Source organism: Pongo pygmaeus, chromosome 18, assembly GCF_028885625.2.
Source record: "Pongo pygmaeus isolate AG05252 chromosome 18, NHGRI_mPonPyg2-v2.0_pri, whole genome shotgun sequence".
In the NCBI taxonomy this organism is placed as follows: domain Eukaryota; kingdom Metazoa; phylum Chordata; class Mammalia; order Primates; family Hominidae; genus Pongo; species Pongo pygmaeus.
Window position 1 is genome coordinate 42,724,473 of NC_072391.2, and position 18,548 is coordinate 42,743,020.

At 38.2% G+C, this 18,548-nt stretch overlaps 1 long non-coding RNA gene across 1 annotated transcript in view; it reads left to right on the forward strand.

Annotated features, from left to right (window-relative positions):
• LOC134738544 (uncharacterized) overlaps nucleotides 1-17,841 on the forward strand; it is a 51,693-nt gene extending 33,852 nt beyond the window's left edge. Inside the window, exons 2-3 of the long non-coding RNA XR_010124304.1 lie at nucleotides 15,903-16,036; nucleotides 16,871-17,841. This is a non-coding gene — a long non-coding RNA (uncharacterized LOC134738544). The remainder of the gene's footprint in view (nucleotides 1-15,902; nucleotides 16,037-16,870) is intronic.
• The last annotated feature ends 707 nt before the right edge of the window (nucleotides 17,842-18,548 follow it).

The window sequence follows — 18,548 nt, forward strand, 5'->3', positions numbered from 1 at the left end:
CAACGCGCCCGCCTAGATGAGATGATAAGTACAAACTCTGTCTCCTATGTAGAATGACTGCCTCGTGTCTATTGGGCACTTTCTTTACTACAGTGCAGTGGTCTTTGTGAAGTGGGCAGAAAGAACCCCTTGGGCAGTTACAATTTAAGGTACAATGAAATTTTTAATTTTTTAAGGATTGAGTAGTTTACCTTTCAGCTATGAATACATTTACTTTTATAACTATTAGACCCTGGAAGATTTCCCAGACTAAACAGGGATCTGGTTGCTTGTTCTCATGGTCCAATAACGAGATGCAGAAAAACGGAGAAAGAAGAGCTTATTTCTACAACCGGCTACAGAGAGACAGTCAGAGTAACTCACTAGACCAACTCGAAGTTACAGGCTTCTTCGCCAATGCTTATATACATTCAAACCATATGCCTATATGCGGAAGTGCACCTACAAGCTAAAGTGTTTCACTCTTTCTAATTTTTAAGTAGGGCCTGTGGTCTGGAAAATTACTTCAGAGCTTAGAAACAATTACTTACTCTAAAATGGGTCCCGGTACAAGGTGTGCAAGAATGCTTCCATTATTTAAATTAAACTCTAAAGTCTGAGAAAGCCCAGGCAAGGTATTTGTAGAATTGTTTTTACATTCTAGCCTTTGAACTGAGGCACCAATTTCTCCAGTTCTTTAATGTTTAACTTATACATTCATCAGAGTTACAGTAAGGTGTTGGTGAAGGCTGACTGCTCTGGTTTTAGCAACCTGGAGACCTGGCCTGCCACAGAAGCAGCAAACATTTATAAAAATGGCAAAATCTTACTAAAGGTAATCTAAAATTTCAATGGAATGTTCCGAATAAACAACATTGTTTTGTAAGGAGTGTGTTTGAAAATGAGGACTTTAAAAAGGTTAACTGTTGATGTACAGAAGCTTGAAGAAATTCCAATAGTTTTATTGCATTTTTTTAAAAAAAGGCTTTATAAAAGGCAAATTAAAGGCTTAAGAGACTAATTGATTTTAAAAAAGCAAATATGGGCCATATGCGTTGGCTCATGCCTGTAATCTCAGCACTTTTTGAGGCTGAGGTGGGCGGATCATCTGAGGTCAGGAGTCCAAGACCAGCCTGGCTAACATTGTGAAATCCCCTTTCTACTAAAAATACAAAAAATTAGCCCGGTGTGGTGCCACGCACCAGTAATCCCAGCTACTCCAGAGGACAAGATCGCACCATTGCACTACAGCTTGGGCAACAAGAGCGAAACTTTGTCTCCAAAAAAAAAAAGCAGCCGGGCGCAGTGGCTCACGCCTCTAATCCCAGCACTTTGGGAGACCGAGGTGGGTGGATCACGAGGTCAGGAGATCGAGATCATCCTGGCTAATGTGGTGAAACCTCGTCTCTACTAAAAATACAAAAAAAAAAAAAGCAAATATGCTGAACTTTTTGCTTCATTGTAGTTTCTCTCTGAATGTGAAAAGAAAGCTAAGCTAGATAAAGTGTTTGTAAAAAGTAGACCCTCAGCTAAAGTAGGCTTGCTTATTTTTCATATTTATTCATGCTGAGTTCAGAGAAAGAGAATTAGTTTCCTTGCTCTATACCTTAATGGGCTTCACCCTAAACTCCATAAAATTATAGCTAAGAAACAGTAGCTAGGTCAGAAATCCTACCTATTAAACTAATACATGTCTTTCTGGAATTTAACTGGCTGTCCTGAAATCTTTTTGTAAAAGAAATTTACACCTGTAAAGGAAATCTCTATTTGGAAGGTGCCTACCTTACATTAGAAACATGTACTACTGTTTTAAATTTATACATGACATGGTACTTTCCTGACCATCTTGTCTTAACTATACTTTTACTTACACCATGTTATTTGGTTGAACAAATGATACAGCATTTTAGCCTAAAGTGTTAGCTCTGTGCTTTTGAAATATACATTTTTTTTTGTTTCACCTGAGTTGTTCCTTTAGAAACACCAAGTTTGTTGCCTAGTTAACAATTACATAGAGCAATGAGACAGGTAATTGGAAGACTGATATGCTGAATGGGAAAAGCAAAGTATTTAAAAGCCAGCAAATGTGAATTGCTTGGGTAAGCTATAAGATCTGCCTCTATCTGTGTGTTTTTATGTCTATATGTGTTACATAAATGTGACAATATTTGGTAAATACGGCAAGTTTTTCTTTTTTTTTTTTTGAGATGGAGTTTCTCTCCTGTTGCCCAGGATGGAGTGCAACAGTGCCATCTCGGCTCATTGCAACATCTGCCTCCCCGGTTCAAGTGATTCTCCTGCCTCAGCCTCCCAAGTAGCTCGGATTACAGGCATGCGCCACCACACCTGGCTAATTTTATATTTTTAGTAGAGACGGGGGTTTCTCCATATTGGTTAGGCTGGTCTCAAACTCCTGACCTCAGGTGATCAGGTGATCTGCCCCCCTCAGTCTCCCAAAGTGCTGGGATTACAGGCGTGAGCCACTGCACCCGGCTAAAGCCAGCTTTTAAATTGTTGGCAAAAGTAGAAATGACTTCAAAATAATCAGTTATATGTAATTTGATACTTGCTTGATTTGACTGTGAACTTAAATTTTTGGTTTTGAACCTCTGGATTTAGGTGTCAGGATAGGTAGCCATGTTGAGACCTGGTAACAAGTTCTCAGTGCCTAGACCAGCAGCTACAAGACAATGAAGGCTAATATGGCCTCTTCTTCTCTTTCCCAGCTTTGCCTTCTGGCTATTCTTTAAGAGGTTGGATCCAGCTTCTATCCTGAGCGCTATACCTAGTATGTAAATGTAGGACTCTGCCAGGCGCTGACCTTCGGAGCCATTTTATGTGTCACATGCCTACTTGAGACCCAAGATGACTGGGAAAAGCATTAGAAAGGGTACCTATGTCATAGTTTCAAAATCTTTTTTAATAATTTAGAATCTTAAAGTCTTAAAGTAATGTTATGTTAATTTAATAATGATCATAAAATCTATGAGTCATTTGTATGTTAAAATACCGAAACCTTAATTTTTTTTTTTTTTTTTTTTTTTTTTTGAGATGGAGTCTCACTCTGTCACCCAGGCTGGAGTGCAATGGTGTGATCTCAGCTTACTGCAACTTCTGCCTCCAAGGCTCGAGTGATTCTCCTGCCTCAGCTTCCCCAGTAGTTGTGATTACAGGCACCTGCCACCATGCCCAGCTAATGTTTGTATTTTTAGTAGAGATGGAGTTTCACCAAGTTGGCCAGGCTGGTCTCAAACTCCTGACCTCAGGTGATCCACCCACCTTGGCATCCCAAAGTTCCGGGATTACAGGCGTGAGCCGTCACGCTCAGCCTAAAACATGAATTATTAAATGTAAGTTTAAGTTTCTATGCTTTGGCATCTTTTTTCTTGAGACAGGGTCTCTGTCGCCAAGGTTGAAGTACAGTGGCATGATTACAGCCCACTGCAGTCTCTACCTCCTGGACTCAGTTGATCCTTTCAGCTCAGCCTGCTGAGTAGTTGGGACTAAAGGCACACACCACCACACCTAGCTAATTTTTGAATTATTTATAGAGATAGGGTCTCACCATTTTGCCAAGGCTGTTCTTGTAATCTTAAGCTTAAGCAATCTGTCTGCTTTGGCCTCCCAGAAATCTGGGACTGAGAAAGAGGACATGAAACATGAGCCACTGTGCCTGGCTAGCATCGTATTTTTATCTAGTATTTAAAAAGCTAAATATAATTATGTAAGTTAGTAAGTAGAAAATTTAATAATTTTTTTTTTTTTTTTTTTTCTGCCAGGCACAGTGGCTCACGCCTGTAATCTCAGCACTTTGGGAGGCCGAGGCGGGTGAATCACCTGAGGTCGAGAGTTCGAGACCAGCCTGACCAACATGGAGAAACCCTGTCTCTACTAAAAATATAGAATTTTAGTAGCCGGGCATGGTGGCACATGCCTGTAATCACAGCTAATCGGGAGGCTGAGGCAGGAGAATCACTTGAACCCAGGAGGCGGAGGTTGCGGTGAGCTGAGATGGCGCCATTGCACTCCAGCCTAGGCAATAAGAGCAAAATTCCATTTAAAAAAGAAAAAGAAAAAGGGAAAAAATGTTTTTAAATAATATAAATTTTTTTATCTGCAAATACTGACACATAAAAGTTCAAAATTACTTCCTAGACATTTCACTAAAAATTTGGATAATTAATAGTTAATGTAATTCCTAAATATAATTAAAACCACTAAATGTAAGAAGAATAAGTCTGCATAAAGAGTAGATTAAAAAAAAAAAAGGTCGTGTGCGGTGGCTCACCCCTCTCATCCCAGCACTTTGGGAGGCTGAGGCAGGCAGATGACTTGAGGTCAGGACTTCAAGACCAGCCTGGCCAACATGGTGAAACCCTGTCTCTACTAAAAATACAAAAATTAGCCGGGCGTAGTGTTGGGCTCCTGTAATCCCAGGTACTCGGGAGGGAGGCTGAAGCATGAGAATTGCTTGAACCCTGGAGGTGGAGGTCGCAGAGAGCAGGGATTGTGCCAGTTCACTCCAGCTTGGTCAACAGAGCGAGACTTCGTCTCAAAAAAAAGAAAAAAAAAAGATAAAAGCAAGATATATTTTTGATGAATAAAGTTATAAAGGCATAAAATGTGTTTTTATAATATTTTTGTCCAGTTTGAAATTACTTAAAGGTTGTTTCAGATTGAAAGAATAAAATGAACGTAGATAAAACTAAAATATAATTATAAAATTTAATTAAAAGAGATTTTAAAATAATTATGGAAAACTAGTGTGGTCAAAAATGACAGATTTTTTATAAGATTTTATTAAAATTAGCTTTAATATTCATAATACATTAATAAAAAAGTAAAATTTGATTTTCTTTTCAACAAAAATTTTATGTAGTATTAATAACACAGTATAATATTTTTGCTCACCTTTTGAATAAATTTAAATAATGAGAAAGTAGAGAGGACATATAATATGGCTCATGCTTTCTTACTCAGGTCTTTTGACTAGAAAACTTAATCTTTTCTATAAAAAAAAAAAGGACTTTGTTTAAAATTTTTTTTTTTAAATTATCATTTTGGCTAAGTGAATGACTATTACTTCATGGTGATCTGTGATCCTATTTTGATCAAGTGTTTTAAACCTTTGGCTTTTATTTTTTTTTATTTTTTATTTTTTTGAGACAGAATCTCACTCTGTCACCCAAGCTGGAATGCAGTGGTTCGATATCGGCTCACTGTAATCTCTGCTTCCTGGGTTCAAGCGATTCTCTTGTCTCAGCCTCTTGAGTAGCTGGGATTACAGGCACATGCCACCAGGCCTGGCTAATTTTTATAATTTTAGTAGAGACAGGATTTCGCCATGTTTGCCTGGCTGGTCTTCAACTCCTGACCTCAGGTGATCCGCCCACCTTGGCCTCCCAAAGTGCTGGGATTACAGGCGTGAGCCACCGTGCCTGGCCATCCGTGGGTACAGGAACAGCAGGAAGAGCATCAAAGTCAAGGGGCCAGAAGTGCTCTGGTCATTCCGGGGTTGAGCCAGAAACAGTGGCCAAGAGAGTTTTAAATAAAGTTTACCTGTGGCTAGATGTGACCTGCGGATTACTCTTAATTTTTTTCCACATTTGTTGAGCTATGATTTACACATTGAAAAGTGTATCTATTTAGGATGTACAATAGAGTGCTTTGAGATGTGTATACATCTTTAAATTATCTCAATGAAGCTGGTTAACATATCTAACACCTCACATAGTTACTTTATACATTTCAGTGTGTGTGTGGTGAAAGCACCTGAGGTCTACTTTAGTAACAAATTTTAACTAATGTATAGTTATTATTAACTATAGTCACCATTCTGCACATTAGGTCCCCAGCAGTTTTTCATTATATAACTGAAGGCTTGCACCCTTCAATGGTTATCACTCTGCCTTTCCCCATTTCCTAGCCCATCCTAACTACTTTCTTCTCTGTTTCTTTCTTTTTTGTAAGAAAGAAAAATTCTACATACAAATGAGATCATGCAATATTTTTCTTTCTGTATTTTGCTTATCTCATTTAGGTCTTCAAGGTTCATCAATATTGTTGTAAATGAAAGCATTCCATTCCTTATTAAAGCTGAAATTATCTCTCTCTTACAGTTTATCCATTTATTTGTATCAGAGGAGTGCAGATGCCCTTTGCTATACTTATTTTATTTCCGTTGGCTATATACTCCAAATTGGGATTAATGGTACTTCTACTTTAAAAATGTTAAGGAAACTCCATACTGTTTTTTGTTTGTTTGTTTGTTTTATGAAGGCTGCACCAATGGACATGCTCAGTAACTGTGTGCAAATATTCTCCTTTCTGTGCACCCTAATACTTTGTTCTTTTGACACCTTGATAAGAGCTATCCCAACACCATGATAAGGTAATTTCTCATTTTGATTTTGATTTTAATTATTCTGATAATTAGTGATGTTGAGAAACTTTTTATATACCTGCTGGCCATTTGTATGTCTTTGGAAAAATGGATATTTTACCCAATTAATCAGGGAATTAGTTTTTGTTTTGTTGTGCTGTAGGTGTTTTTTTGGATATTGATTAGCATTATATATATTTTGAATAGTAACATATTATCCTACATATGGTTTACAAATATTTTCTCCCATCCCATATATTGTCTTTATATTTTGTTGATTCTTTCTTTTATCATTCAGAAACTTCTTACTTTGATATAGTACCATTTTTTTAATTTTTGCTTTTGTTGCTTGTGTTCTTTGTGTAGTACAATCCAAAACATCATTGCCACAACCAGTGTCAAGGAGCTTTTTCCCTAATTTTTTTTAAGAGGATTCGTGATTTCAGTTATTATGTTTAAGTCTTTATTTTAAACTCATTTTTGTGATGATACAAGAAAAGGGTTCACTTTTTGTGTGTGCATACCTAGTTTTTTCTACAGCATTTCTTGATGTGTCTATCTTTTCCTAATTCTGTAGGATCAGTTGACTGTACATGTGTGAGTTTATTTCTGGGTCCTCTATTCTGTTTCATTGGTTCTTAAGTAGGCTCTATACTATTTAAATGACTATAGCTTTGTAATATAGTTTGAAATCAGGAAGTTTCAGGCTTTCAGCCTTTTTGTTCTTCACAGTATTTGGCTATTTGGAGTCTTTCATGGCTCCATACTAATTTTAGGATTGTTTATCCTACATTTATTTTAAAGGCATTAAAATTTTGATAGAAATTTCTTTAACTTTGTAGATGACTTTGTCCAGTATAGATATTTTAACAATATTAATTTTTAGAATCCATGAACACAAGATATAGTTCCCATTTTGTATTCTTCTATTTCTTTCATCAACATTTTATAGTGTTCAGTATGCAGAATTTTTTTTTTTTTTTTTTTTGAGACGATGTCTAGGTCTGTCACCCAGGCTGGAGTGCAGTGGTCCAATCTCAGCTCACTGCAACCTCTGCCTCCCGGGTTCAAGTGATTCTCCTGCCTCAGCCTCCTGAGTGGCTAGGATTACAGGACAGAGACCACCACCACCGGCTAATTTTTGTATTTTTAGTAGAGACGGGGTTTCCCCATGTTGGTCAGGCTGGTCTCGAACTCCTGACCTCATGATCCACCCGCCTCGGCGTCCCAAAGTGCTGGGATTACAGGCGTGAGCCACCGCGCCTGGCCCAGTATGCAGATCTTTAATTTTCTTGGTTAAACTCATTCTATTTAATGAATTAATTATTCCATTCTATTTCATAATATTTTAAATGGAATTGTTTTCTTTATTGCTTTTTCAGGTATTTTGTTGTTACTGTGTAAAACTGAAACTGATTTTCATGTTAATATTGTATCCTGCAATTTTACTGATCTAGTTTGTTAGCTAGTTGTTAGCTAGGGTTTCATTGTTGTTGTTGTTAAAATGGTGGGTATTCTTTACCCTGGTTAAACTTTAAATTGATAGCTGCTATTATCAATTCATAATCCTTTAAAATATAACCAGATGGGTTTCTGCTTTCATGAATTCAGTGGAATTCAAATGTTCCCATTTAAAATGATTGTGTGGGTTTTGCCTGGGCCCCGGGATGGGGGGAGCACTCAGTGGGAACTGGCAGATTCAGGATGGGGAGGGAGAAACAGTCAGGGAAGAGGCTGAGCGGAAGAATAAGAGAAGGGCTCCAGGGACAGTAGGGAGGATAAGGTGTCGTGTGGAAGACCCAGTGGGGAGAGACAATGGGCCAGAAAAGGGTTGAAGGGTGGGAGTGGGAAACAGGACGGCTTCCCTCCCGGGGCCGAGAACTTTGCTAAAACTGCAGTCCCCAGGGAACAGTGAAGGCAGGATGGGAGGGAGTGGAGACACCAAAGTGAATTTGGAGAAAGAGACATTTCCCGGTTCTTTGATGTCTGCCCAAAGTTCTGCCGGCATAGCCACCCAGGGGAAGGGCAGGGGAGGAGGCAGCTCCCGGAGGGCTCGGAGAGCTGAGGGGCGCACATGCGCTTGGCAGGGCCGGGGTGACCCACAGTGGAAGCAAGCGATAGCTACGGATCCTGCTGGCCCTGTGGGTGGGCGCGGGAGCGTGGGCGGGGCAGAGCTCCCGGAGCCCAGCGCAGGCGGGGCCTGCAGGTGGCCCTGGAGGAATCCACCCGCCCGGGGCAGGGGGCCTTCCAGGAGAATCGTGTGGACAGCGACGTGGATACGCTCTTCCCAGCTGGAACACTTTGAAACTGGAATTTAAGCTCAGGCAGACAAGCGGCAGGAGGAAGGTCTGGAAGAAACAGGAGTGCGAAGTCCATTCCAAGGGAAGGAAGCGGAGATGTCTGGCCTGCGTCAAACTAGGTTCTGCGAAGGTTCCGAGCCTGATGGGTCATTGCCCTATAGAGACGCAGGCTCCGAGCACCAGGAGACCCAGTGCAGCAGGGCGGAGAGGGCGGTGAGGACGCCGCAGCTACTGCTTCCCTGCACAGTTAGCCTTTTCCAAGGCCCGGTCCCCAACTGACCCCAGCACTGAATTGCATGGCGCCTCCTGGATCACTGCCGCGGGTGACCAGGGGAGGACCCCACCTCCCAGGGAGAGGAACCCAGTATATCCCCAGCCAATAAAGCTACTCCCCCCACCAAAAATAAATAAATAAATAAAAATAAAATAATTTTGTGTGGTTTGAAAATAATGTGTATCCTGTGTTTACTGGTCAACATGCTGCCCATTTATCTATATGCCTAATTTGTCAAATTTTTAATGAAGTTATTTAAAATTATGATCCTTTATTATGCAACAAAACAGTAAACGTTATAATGGTTTTAATATCATCTAATATGATTGAAAATATGTCAATTTGTCATTGCCAATGAATCTTATTTTACACTGTTAGATATTCTGTCTACAAATATCTAATGGCTTATTTATTTTACACTGTTAGATATTCTGTCTACAAATATCTAATGGCTTAGAAGCTTGCGTTGCATATTTTCTGTGCTAAGTACTAACTAATTCATAAAATTATCTTTTTATACCGTTCTTAAAATACAATATTATTGGTCAGGCACGGTGGCTCATGCCTGTAATCCCAGCACTTTGGGAGACTGAGGCAGGTGGATTACCTGAGGTCAGGAGTTTGAGACCAGCCTGACCAATATGATGAAACCCTGTCTCTACTAAAAATACAAAAATTAGCTTGGTAAGGTGGCAGGCGCCTGTAATCCCAGCTACTCAGAAGGCTGAGGCAGGAGAATCACTTGAACTCAGGAGGCAGAGGTTGCAGTAAGCCAAGATCATGTCACTGCACTCCAGCCAGGGTGACAGAGCGAGACTCTGGCTCGTATATATACATATATTAATTTTTATTTATTTTTATTAAATTTTTATTAAAATTTTTATTGTTTTATTTTTATTAACATTAATTTTCTGCCTGAGTATTTATGAAAATTATAAGGTTTATTCATTCCACTGTCTTGATAAAAGTTAGTTTTTTTCTCTTTATTAATATGTTAGACAGTACAAATGAAGTTTCATGTCAGGGACATATTGCGTAGTGATGAAGTATGGGCTTTTGGTATAACAATCATCTGAACGGTGCTCATTCTCCCAATTAGGAATTTTCTCATTTCTAACCCATCTACCAACCTCCCATCTTTCTGAGTCTCCAGTGTCTATTTTTCCAGTCTCTATATCCAACTGTACGCATTATTGAGCTTAATGTAAATGTATTGAGCTTAAATGTAACACCCAAAACTATAAAAACCCTGGAAGAAAATCTAGGCAACACCATTCAGGAAATAGGCATGGGCAAAAATTTTATGATGAAATCACCAAAAGCAATTGCAACAAAAGCTAAAATTGACAAATGGGATCTAATTAAACTAAAGAGCTTCTGCACAGCAGAAGAAACTATCATCAGATGAACAGGCAACCTACAGAATGGGAGAAAATTTTTGCAATCTACCCATCTGACAAAGGTCTAATATCCAGAATTTACAAGGGACTTAAACAAACTTATAAGAAAAAACAGCCCCATCAAAAAGTGGGCAAAGAACATGAACACATGTTTCTCAAAAGAAGACATTTATGCAGCCAACAAACATAGGAAATAAAAGCTCAACATCACTGATCATTAGAGAAATACAAATCAAAACCACAATGAGATACCATCTCATGCCAGTTAGAATGGCAATTATTAAAAAGTCAAGAAACAACAGATGCTGGCAAGACTGCAGAGAAATAGGAACACTTTTACACCGTTGGTGGGAATGCAAATTAGTTCAGCCCCTGTGGAAGACAGTGTGGTGATTCCTCGAGGATCTAGAACCAGAAATACCACTTGACCCAGCAATCTCGTTACTGGGTAAATACTCAAAGGAACACAAATCATTCTTTTATAAAGATACATGCACATGTATGTTTACTGCAGCATTATTCACAATAGCAAAGACATGAAACCTATGCAAATGCCCATCAGTGATAGACTGGATAAAGAAAATGTGGTATATATATGCCATGAAGCACTATGCAGCCAGAAAAAGGAATGAGATTGTGTCCTTTGCAGGGACCTGGATGAAGCTGGAAGCCATTATCCTCAGCAAACTAACACAGACAGAGAAAACCAAACATCGCATGTTCTTACTCATAAGTGGAAGTTAAACAATGAGAACACATGGACACAGGGAGGGGAACAACACACACCAGGGCCTCTCAGCAGGAGGACAGGAGGGAGTGCATCAGGACAAATGGCTAATGCATGCAGGGCTTAATACCTAGGTGACAGCTTCATAGGTGCAGCAAACCACCATGGCACACATTTACCTATGTAACAAACCTGCACATTCTCCACATGTATCCCAGAACTTAAAATTAAAAAAAAATAAAAAGGAAAAGCAGTCATTACAACTGATACTGCAGAAATTCAAAGATCGTTAGAGGTTACTGTGAAAAACTATATGCCAATAAATTGGAAAACCTATAATAAATGAATAAATCCCTAGACACACATGACCCGCCAAGATTGAACCATGAAGAAATTCAAAACCTGAACAGACTAAGTAATGCAATTGAAGCCAGCAAAGTCTAGGGGACCCAGCAAAGTCTCCCAGCAAAGCCTGGGACCTGATGGCTTCACTGCTAAATATTACCAAGCATTTAAAGAAGAAGTAATACCAATGCTACTCAAGCTATTCTGAAAGACAGAAGTGAAGGGAATAATTCCAAACCCATTATACAATGCCAGTATTACCCTGATACCAAAATGAGACAAACACACATCAAAAAAAGAAAACTACACACCAATATCTCTGATAAACATCGATGCAAAAAATCCTCAACCAATACTAGCAAAACAAATTCAACAACAGATTTCAAAAATTATTCTTCATAACCATGTAAAATGTATCTCAGGAATGAAAAGATGATTCAATATATGCAAATCAATCAGTGTGATATAGCATATCAATAGAATGAAGAATGACAATCACATGATCATTTCAACTGATACACAAAAAAGCATTTGGTAAAAATTCAACATCCTCTTATAATAAAAACCCTCAAAAAACTGGGTATATAGAAAGAACATACCTCAACACAACAAAAGTCATATACAACAGACCCATAGCTAGTATCATAAAGGGGAAATCCTGAAAGTCTTTCCTCTAAGATCTGGAACATGACAATAATGTCCACTGTCACCAATGTAGTACTGGAAGTTCTAGCTAGAGCAACTAGACAAGAGATAGAAATGAATAACATCTAAATAGGAAAGGAAGAAGTCAAATGATATAATGATATAATCTTACATTTGGAAAACCTAAACACTTCATTAAAAACTATTAGAACTGATAAACTCAATAAAGTTGCGGGATACAAAATCAACATACAAAAATCAGTAGCATTTTTAGATGCCAAAAGTGAACAATCTGAAAATAAAATCAAGTAAGTAATCTATCTCATTTACAAGAGCTACAAATAAAATTAAATACCTAAGAATTAACATAATCAAAGAAGTGCAAGATCTCTACAATGAAAACTGTAAGTCTTTGGTGAAAGAAACTGAGCAAACACCAAATAATGAAAAGATATTTCATGTTCATAAACTGGAAGAATCAGTATTTTTAAAATGTTCATACTACCCAAAGCAATCTACAGATTCAATGCAATCCCTATTAAAATACCAATGACATTCCTCATAGCAATAGAAAAAACTGTCCTAAAATGTATATGGAACCACAAAAGGCCCAGGATTGCCAAAGCTATCTAGAGCAAAAAGAAAGAAACTGGAGGAATCACATTACCTGACTCCAAATTATACTGCAGAGCTATAGTAACCAAAACAGCATGGCACTGGCCTAAAAACAGACATATAGACCAACACAACACAGTACAGAAGCCAGACGCCAGAAACAAATCCACATACCTACAGTGAACTCATGTTTGAGTTCACACACTGGGGAAGAAGACAGTCTCTTCAATAAATGGTGCTGGGAAAACTGGATATCCATATGCGGAAGAATGAAACTAGACCCCTATCTCTCACCCTATACAAAAAGCAAATCAAAATGGATTAAAGACTTAAAACTAAGACTTCGAGCTATAAAACTACTAGAAGAAAACATTGGGGAAACTCTCCAGGACATCATTGTGGGCATTTTTTCAGTAATATCCTACAAGCACAGACAACAAAAGCAAAAAGAGATAAATGGGATCACATCAAGTTAAAATGCTTCTGTACAGTAAAGGATACAATCAACAAAGGGAACAGACAACCCGCAGAATGGGAGAAAATATTTGCAAACTACCTATCTGACAAGGGATTAATAACCGGAATACACAAAGAGCTCAAATGACTCTATGGGAAAAATCTAATAATTCAATTTAAAAAAGGGCAAAAGATCTGAATAGACATTTTTCAAAAGAAGACATACAAATGGCAAACATGCATATGAAAATGTTCTCAACATCAGAGAGATGCAAATCAAAACTACAATGAGATGTCATCTCACCCCAGCTAACATGGCTTATAGCGAAAAGACAGGCAATAGCAAATGCTGATGCGGATGTGGAGAAAAAGGAAACCTTGTATGCTGTTGGTGGGAATGTAAATTAGTACAACGACTATGAACAATAGTTTGGAGGTTCCTCAGAATACTAAAAGTAGAGCTACCATATGATCCAGCCATCTCACTGCTGGGTATATACCCAAAAGAAAGGAAGTGAGTATATCAAAGAGATATCTGCACTCCCATGTTTATTGCAGCACCATTCACAATAGGCAAGATTTGGAAGCAACCTAAGTCTTTCACAACAGACAAATGGATAAAGAAATTGTGGTACACCTGTCGTTTCCTGAACTATAAATCATGCTGCTATAAAGACACATGCACACATATGTTTATTGTGGCACTATTCACAATAGCAAAGACTTGGAACCAACCCAAATGGCCAACAATGATAGACTGGATTAAGAAAATGTGGCACATATACACCATGGAATACTATGCAGCCATAAAAAATGATGAGTTCATGTCCTTTGTAGGGACATGGATGAAATTGGAAATCATCATTCTCAGTAAACTATCGCAAGAACAAAAAACCAAACACCGCGTATTCTCACTCATAGGTGGGAATTGAACAATGAGAACACATGGACACAGGAAGGGGAACATCACACTCTGGGGACTGTTGTGGGGTGGGGGGAGGGGGGAGGGATAGCATTAGGAGATATACCTAATGCTAAATGACGAGTTAATGGGTGCAGCACACCAGCATGGCACATGTATACATATGTAACTAACCTGCACATTGTGCACATGTACCCTAAAACTTAAAATATAATAATAATAAAATAAAATAAAAGAAATTGTGGTACATATACACAATATAGTACTAATTGGCCATGAAAAACAATTACATCCTGTCATTTACAACAGCATGGATGGAACTGGTGGTCATTATGCTGACTGAAATAAGCAAGGCACAGAAGAACCAACTTTGCATATTTTCATTTATTTTTGAAAACTAAAAATTAAAACAATTGAACTAATGGAGATAGAGTATAATAATGATTACCACAGGCTGTGAAGGATGGTGGGGCAGTGTTGGGGGAGGATGAGGGGATGGTTAATGGGCGCCAAAAAATAGAATGAATAAGATCTAGTATTTGACAGCTCAACAGTGTGGCTAAAGTCAATAGGAACTTAATTGTACATTTAAAAATAACTAAAACACGATAATTGGATTGTTTTTAACACAAAGGATAAATCCTTGAAGTGATGGATATCCTATTTACCGTGATGTGATTATGATACCTTGTATGCCTGTATCAAAATATCTCATGTACTCCATATATACACGTACCTTGTACACAAAAAATTAAAAATTAAAAATATACTTAAAAATTTAGTAGAAACATCCTTACATAGTAATGTGGTATATTATTCTCTACTTCATGGTAGTACCTTATTGATGATTTCCAAAATGACTGTTTACACTTTTATCGATGTGCACCTTGTTCCTAATATGTGAAATGTATTCCTTTACTATTCTGACAAATTTATTTTCTTCTTTTAAAATAGGTGGCTATGTGAAGTCTTCCTTGATTCTGGTGATTTTTTAAATTAATATCTTTATTCCCCAGATAAACAGGTGTCTCTTTCCTTGGGGCTGCCTTAGTATTTTATTGATTTTTCTACTGCATCTTTACCACCTGAACTGTACATTATTGCTTTACATGACTGTCCCCTTTGCTCCTACACAATAGGAGACAACTTGCAAATCATCTTCGTATAACCAGCCTTTATGTATTTTACCTAGCAATTATTTATGGAGTTCTGCTATGTGTCAGGCACTAGGGCTTAAAGAATGAAAATGAAGCATATAGAAAAAAATACCAAAAAAATTAGCCAGGCATGGTGGCGTGTGCCTGTAATCCCAACTACTCGGAAGGCTGAGGCAGGACAATCGCTTGAACCTGGGAGGTGGGGGTGGCGGTGAGCTGAGAACGCACCATCGCACTTCAGCCCGGGCAATAAGAGTGAAATTCCATCTCAAAAAAATATAAAAAAAGAAGAAGTCATTTTAAGAAGTTTTCTCTGGCTATTAGAATATACTAGTGCTCGTGTTTTTAAAGAGACATACTGTCAATTGACTTATTCTATGATATACAGTTTTTACCTTCTTCTTGCCCATTTACTATATGTTTTGTCTTACAGTCTATAGCCCCAGATACATGACTGCCACCGTTCTCTGTGTGACTCTTGGAGATCTTCTGTAAAAATTAATAACAACAATGAGTTTCAAGAAGATGAAAAAGAAGTAGTAGTTACATAAAGATTTCCCAAACACTTTCTTTTAAAGAAGGTGTTTTTCATTCAGATAACTTCAAAATAAGAAAAGCATGTGTTGAGAACCTAAATTATTCAATAGAGAAGCTTACCTAGATAGGCTCTCTAAATCAACCTTATCTTTTATCTTCACAGGGCTACTGCCTCTGCACACCCAGACTAAAAGGCTACAAGAAATATATTCACAGACCAAATAATAACTTATGTGCCCATTGCAGCAAGAGACTAACTTCAAAATACCTAACTCTACCCTACATTTCCAACCAAAGGTAAGAGACCATTTAAAATGCTACATAATACACTTGGTATTACACTTAATGCATTAAATATTTAAAAGATTTCTAGTTACAGAAAATGTAAATGTTAAGACAGCACAATAAGAAACTGTGGCATGTGTCATGTTGTGTTTAAACAGAGCATGGTAGAAGCCAATTAATTTAGGTAAACAAAGGGTTGGAGAAATCCACACAGTCTTTGATATTATTTTTACTGATAGAAAAGATGGTTGAATAAAACAACAAAGCGATGAGAAAACCTTTAGTTTATGTCTACATATAAGTAAGCAAATATTAGATATAGTAAGCAACACTATCTCAATGAAAAAAAGCTTCAACAAAGTATATCAAGCTTTAGTATAAAAAGCAGAACAAGGCTGGGGGTGGTGGCTCATGCCTGTAATCTCAGCACTTTGGGAGGCCAAGGTGGGTGGATCACCTGTGGTCAGGAGTTCGAGACCCGCCAGGCCAACATGGCAAAACCCTGCCTCTACTAAAAATATAAAAATTAGCTGGGTGTGGTGGCACGCTCCTGTAATCCCAGCTACTCTGGAGGCTGAGGTAGGAGAATCCCCTGAACCTGGGAGGCAGAGAGTGCAGTGAGCCGAGATTGTTCCATTGCACTCCAGCCTGGGCGAGAAGAGTGAAACTCCGTCTCAAAAAAAAAAAAAGAAAAGCAGAACAGGAACATTCAGAACATTCATTTGTAAAGCATTTAAAATGTGCCAGGCAACTAAATTTCACATTTTCTTTTCTACACATTATACTAATAAAAATAATGATGATGATGAAGATGATGATGGTAACCCCACTTTCTGGTCATTCCAGGATGTTAACAAGAAAATGATGAACAGATGAGATCCATTGTTTCCTCTCCATCCAGAATGTCCTCCTCCTAGACTTTCCCATGGCTGGCTCCTTTCATCCTTTAGTTGACAGTTTCAATGTCACATGCAGAAACATCTCCTCTGACTACAGAACTTTACTGCCACTCCCATCCCCGTGCTAACTACAAACCTCTCCAATAATCTCTAATCTGTCTTCTCTGTTTTCTTTATAGGGAGCACATTCAACTTATAAGACTGGGTTATTTACTTGTTTTTCTCTTCTTGCTGCTGTAACCTAAGCCCCCATCATCTATATTCAGTCTCTAGTTGCCTAGCAGAGTTGGTGCTCAACAGCAGAAATTCACTCAAGGTCAAAAACACTTAAATTCCCATGGGAATGTCTCAAGCACCAAACCACTAGATTCCTAGATTTCTCTAGTAATAGTCTGCTGAAACTCCATGTTCCCCAAACTAGAAATCCACATGCCCACTTTGACTTTCCCAAACTTTTCTTGATGCTACTGTCATTTTATTGTCCTCCAGGTTTACATGAAGCATCCTCAATACTTATTGAGCCACCGAATACCCCTGTGGATCACTTTATTATACATTAGTGTACACACTTTCAGGTTTACCAAATGCTTTCCAATTTTTAGTGCATTTATTCATTACACATGCCTAAGAGGTACATACTAGTACTCTTTATATGAAGGGCATCACTCGACATTCAAATAGGTTAAATAATTTTTACCAGAAATTCATAGCTAGTAAGTAAAAGCATGAGGATAACAACATGTCTTTTGACCAACTTGGTACTGGTATCACGATACAGCAACTGCTCCTAAGGAGCCAGGCCCCTTCATCTCTTTCTACTGTTGTCACCTTAGAATAGTCTTCTATTGAGTACCATAAAGCTACTCAAAGTTTTCTTTTTTGGAATATGATTTATACTTAATAAAACACCACTAAACCAAACTACTGTGTTTATAGCTTCACTTATTTACAACTCCCAATGCTTTTGCTTCTTCTGAATTTTTTTTTTCAGATCTATACTAGTCAGTCCAAATACAGTAGTAGTTTAAGTCCCAGGCATTGTCTTTTCAGATTTCAAGTTGTACAAAACTACAGTCCAAACTCTTTCTCTCTGAATCTCATTAGCACTTTTACACATCCAAGTAGAACATAGAATCATACATTTGGCCATATATTGACATGGAACAATTTTTTGAGTTTCTAGATAAACTTAACCTTAAAGCCCAAATTGATTCCTTGTGACTTCTAACCCTTATCTTTTTTGCACTATATGACACTGGCTTTTTGCATAAATCCTCCAAATTAACAGAATTGTACTATGCAGCTGTGATATACTTTATACATAATTACTGTACTAATTATGGGCTGATAATGGAAGAAAATATTTTTTTTGAGACAGAGTCTTTCTTTGTTGACCAGGCTGGAGTGCAGTGGCGCAATCTCGGCTCACTGCAACCTCCATCTCCTGAATTCAAGTGATTCTTCTGCCTCAGCCTCCCAGTTAGCTGGGATTACAGGTGCACACCACTACATCCAGCTAATTTTTGTATTTTTTTTTAGTAGAGACTGGGTTTTGCCATGTTGACCAGGCTGGTCTTGAACTCATGACCTCAGGTGATCCACCCGCCTTGGGCTCCCAAAGTGCT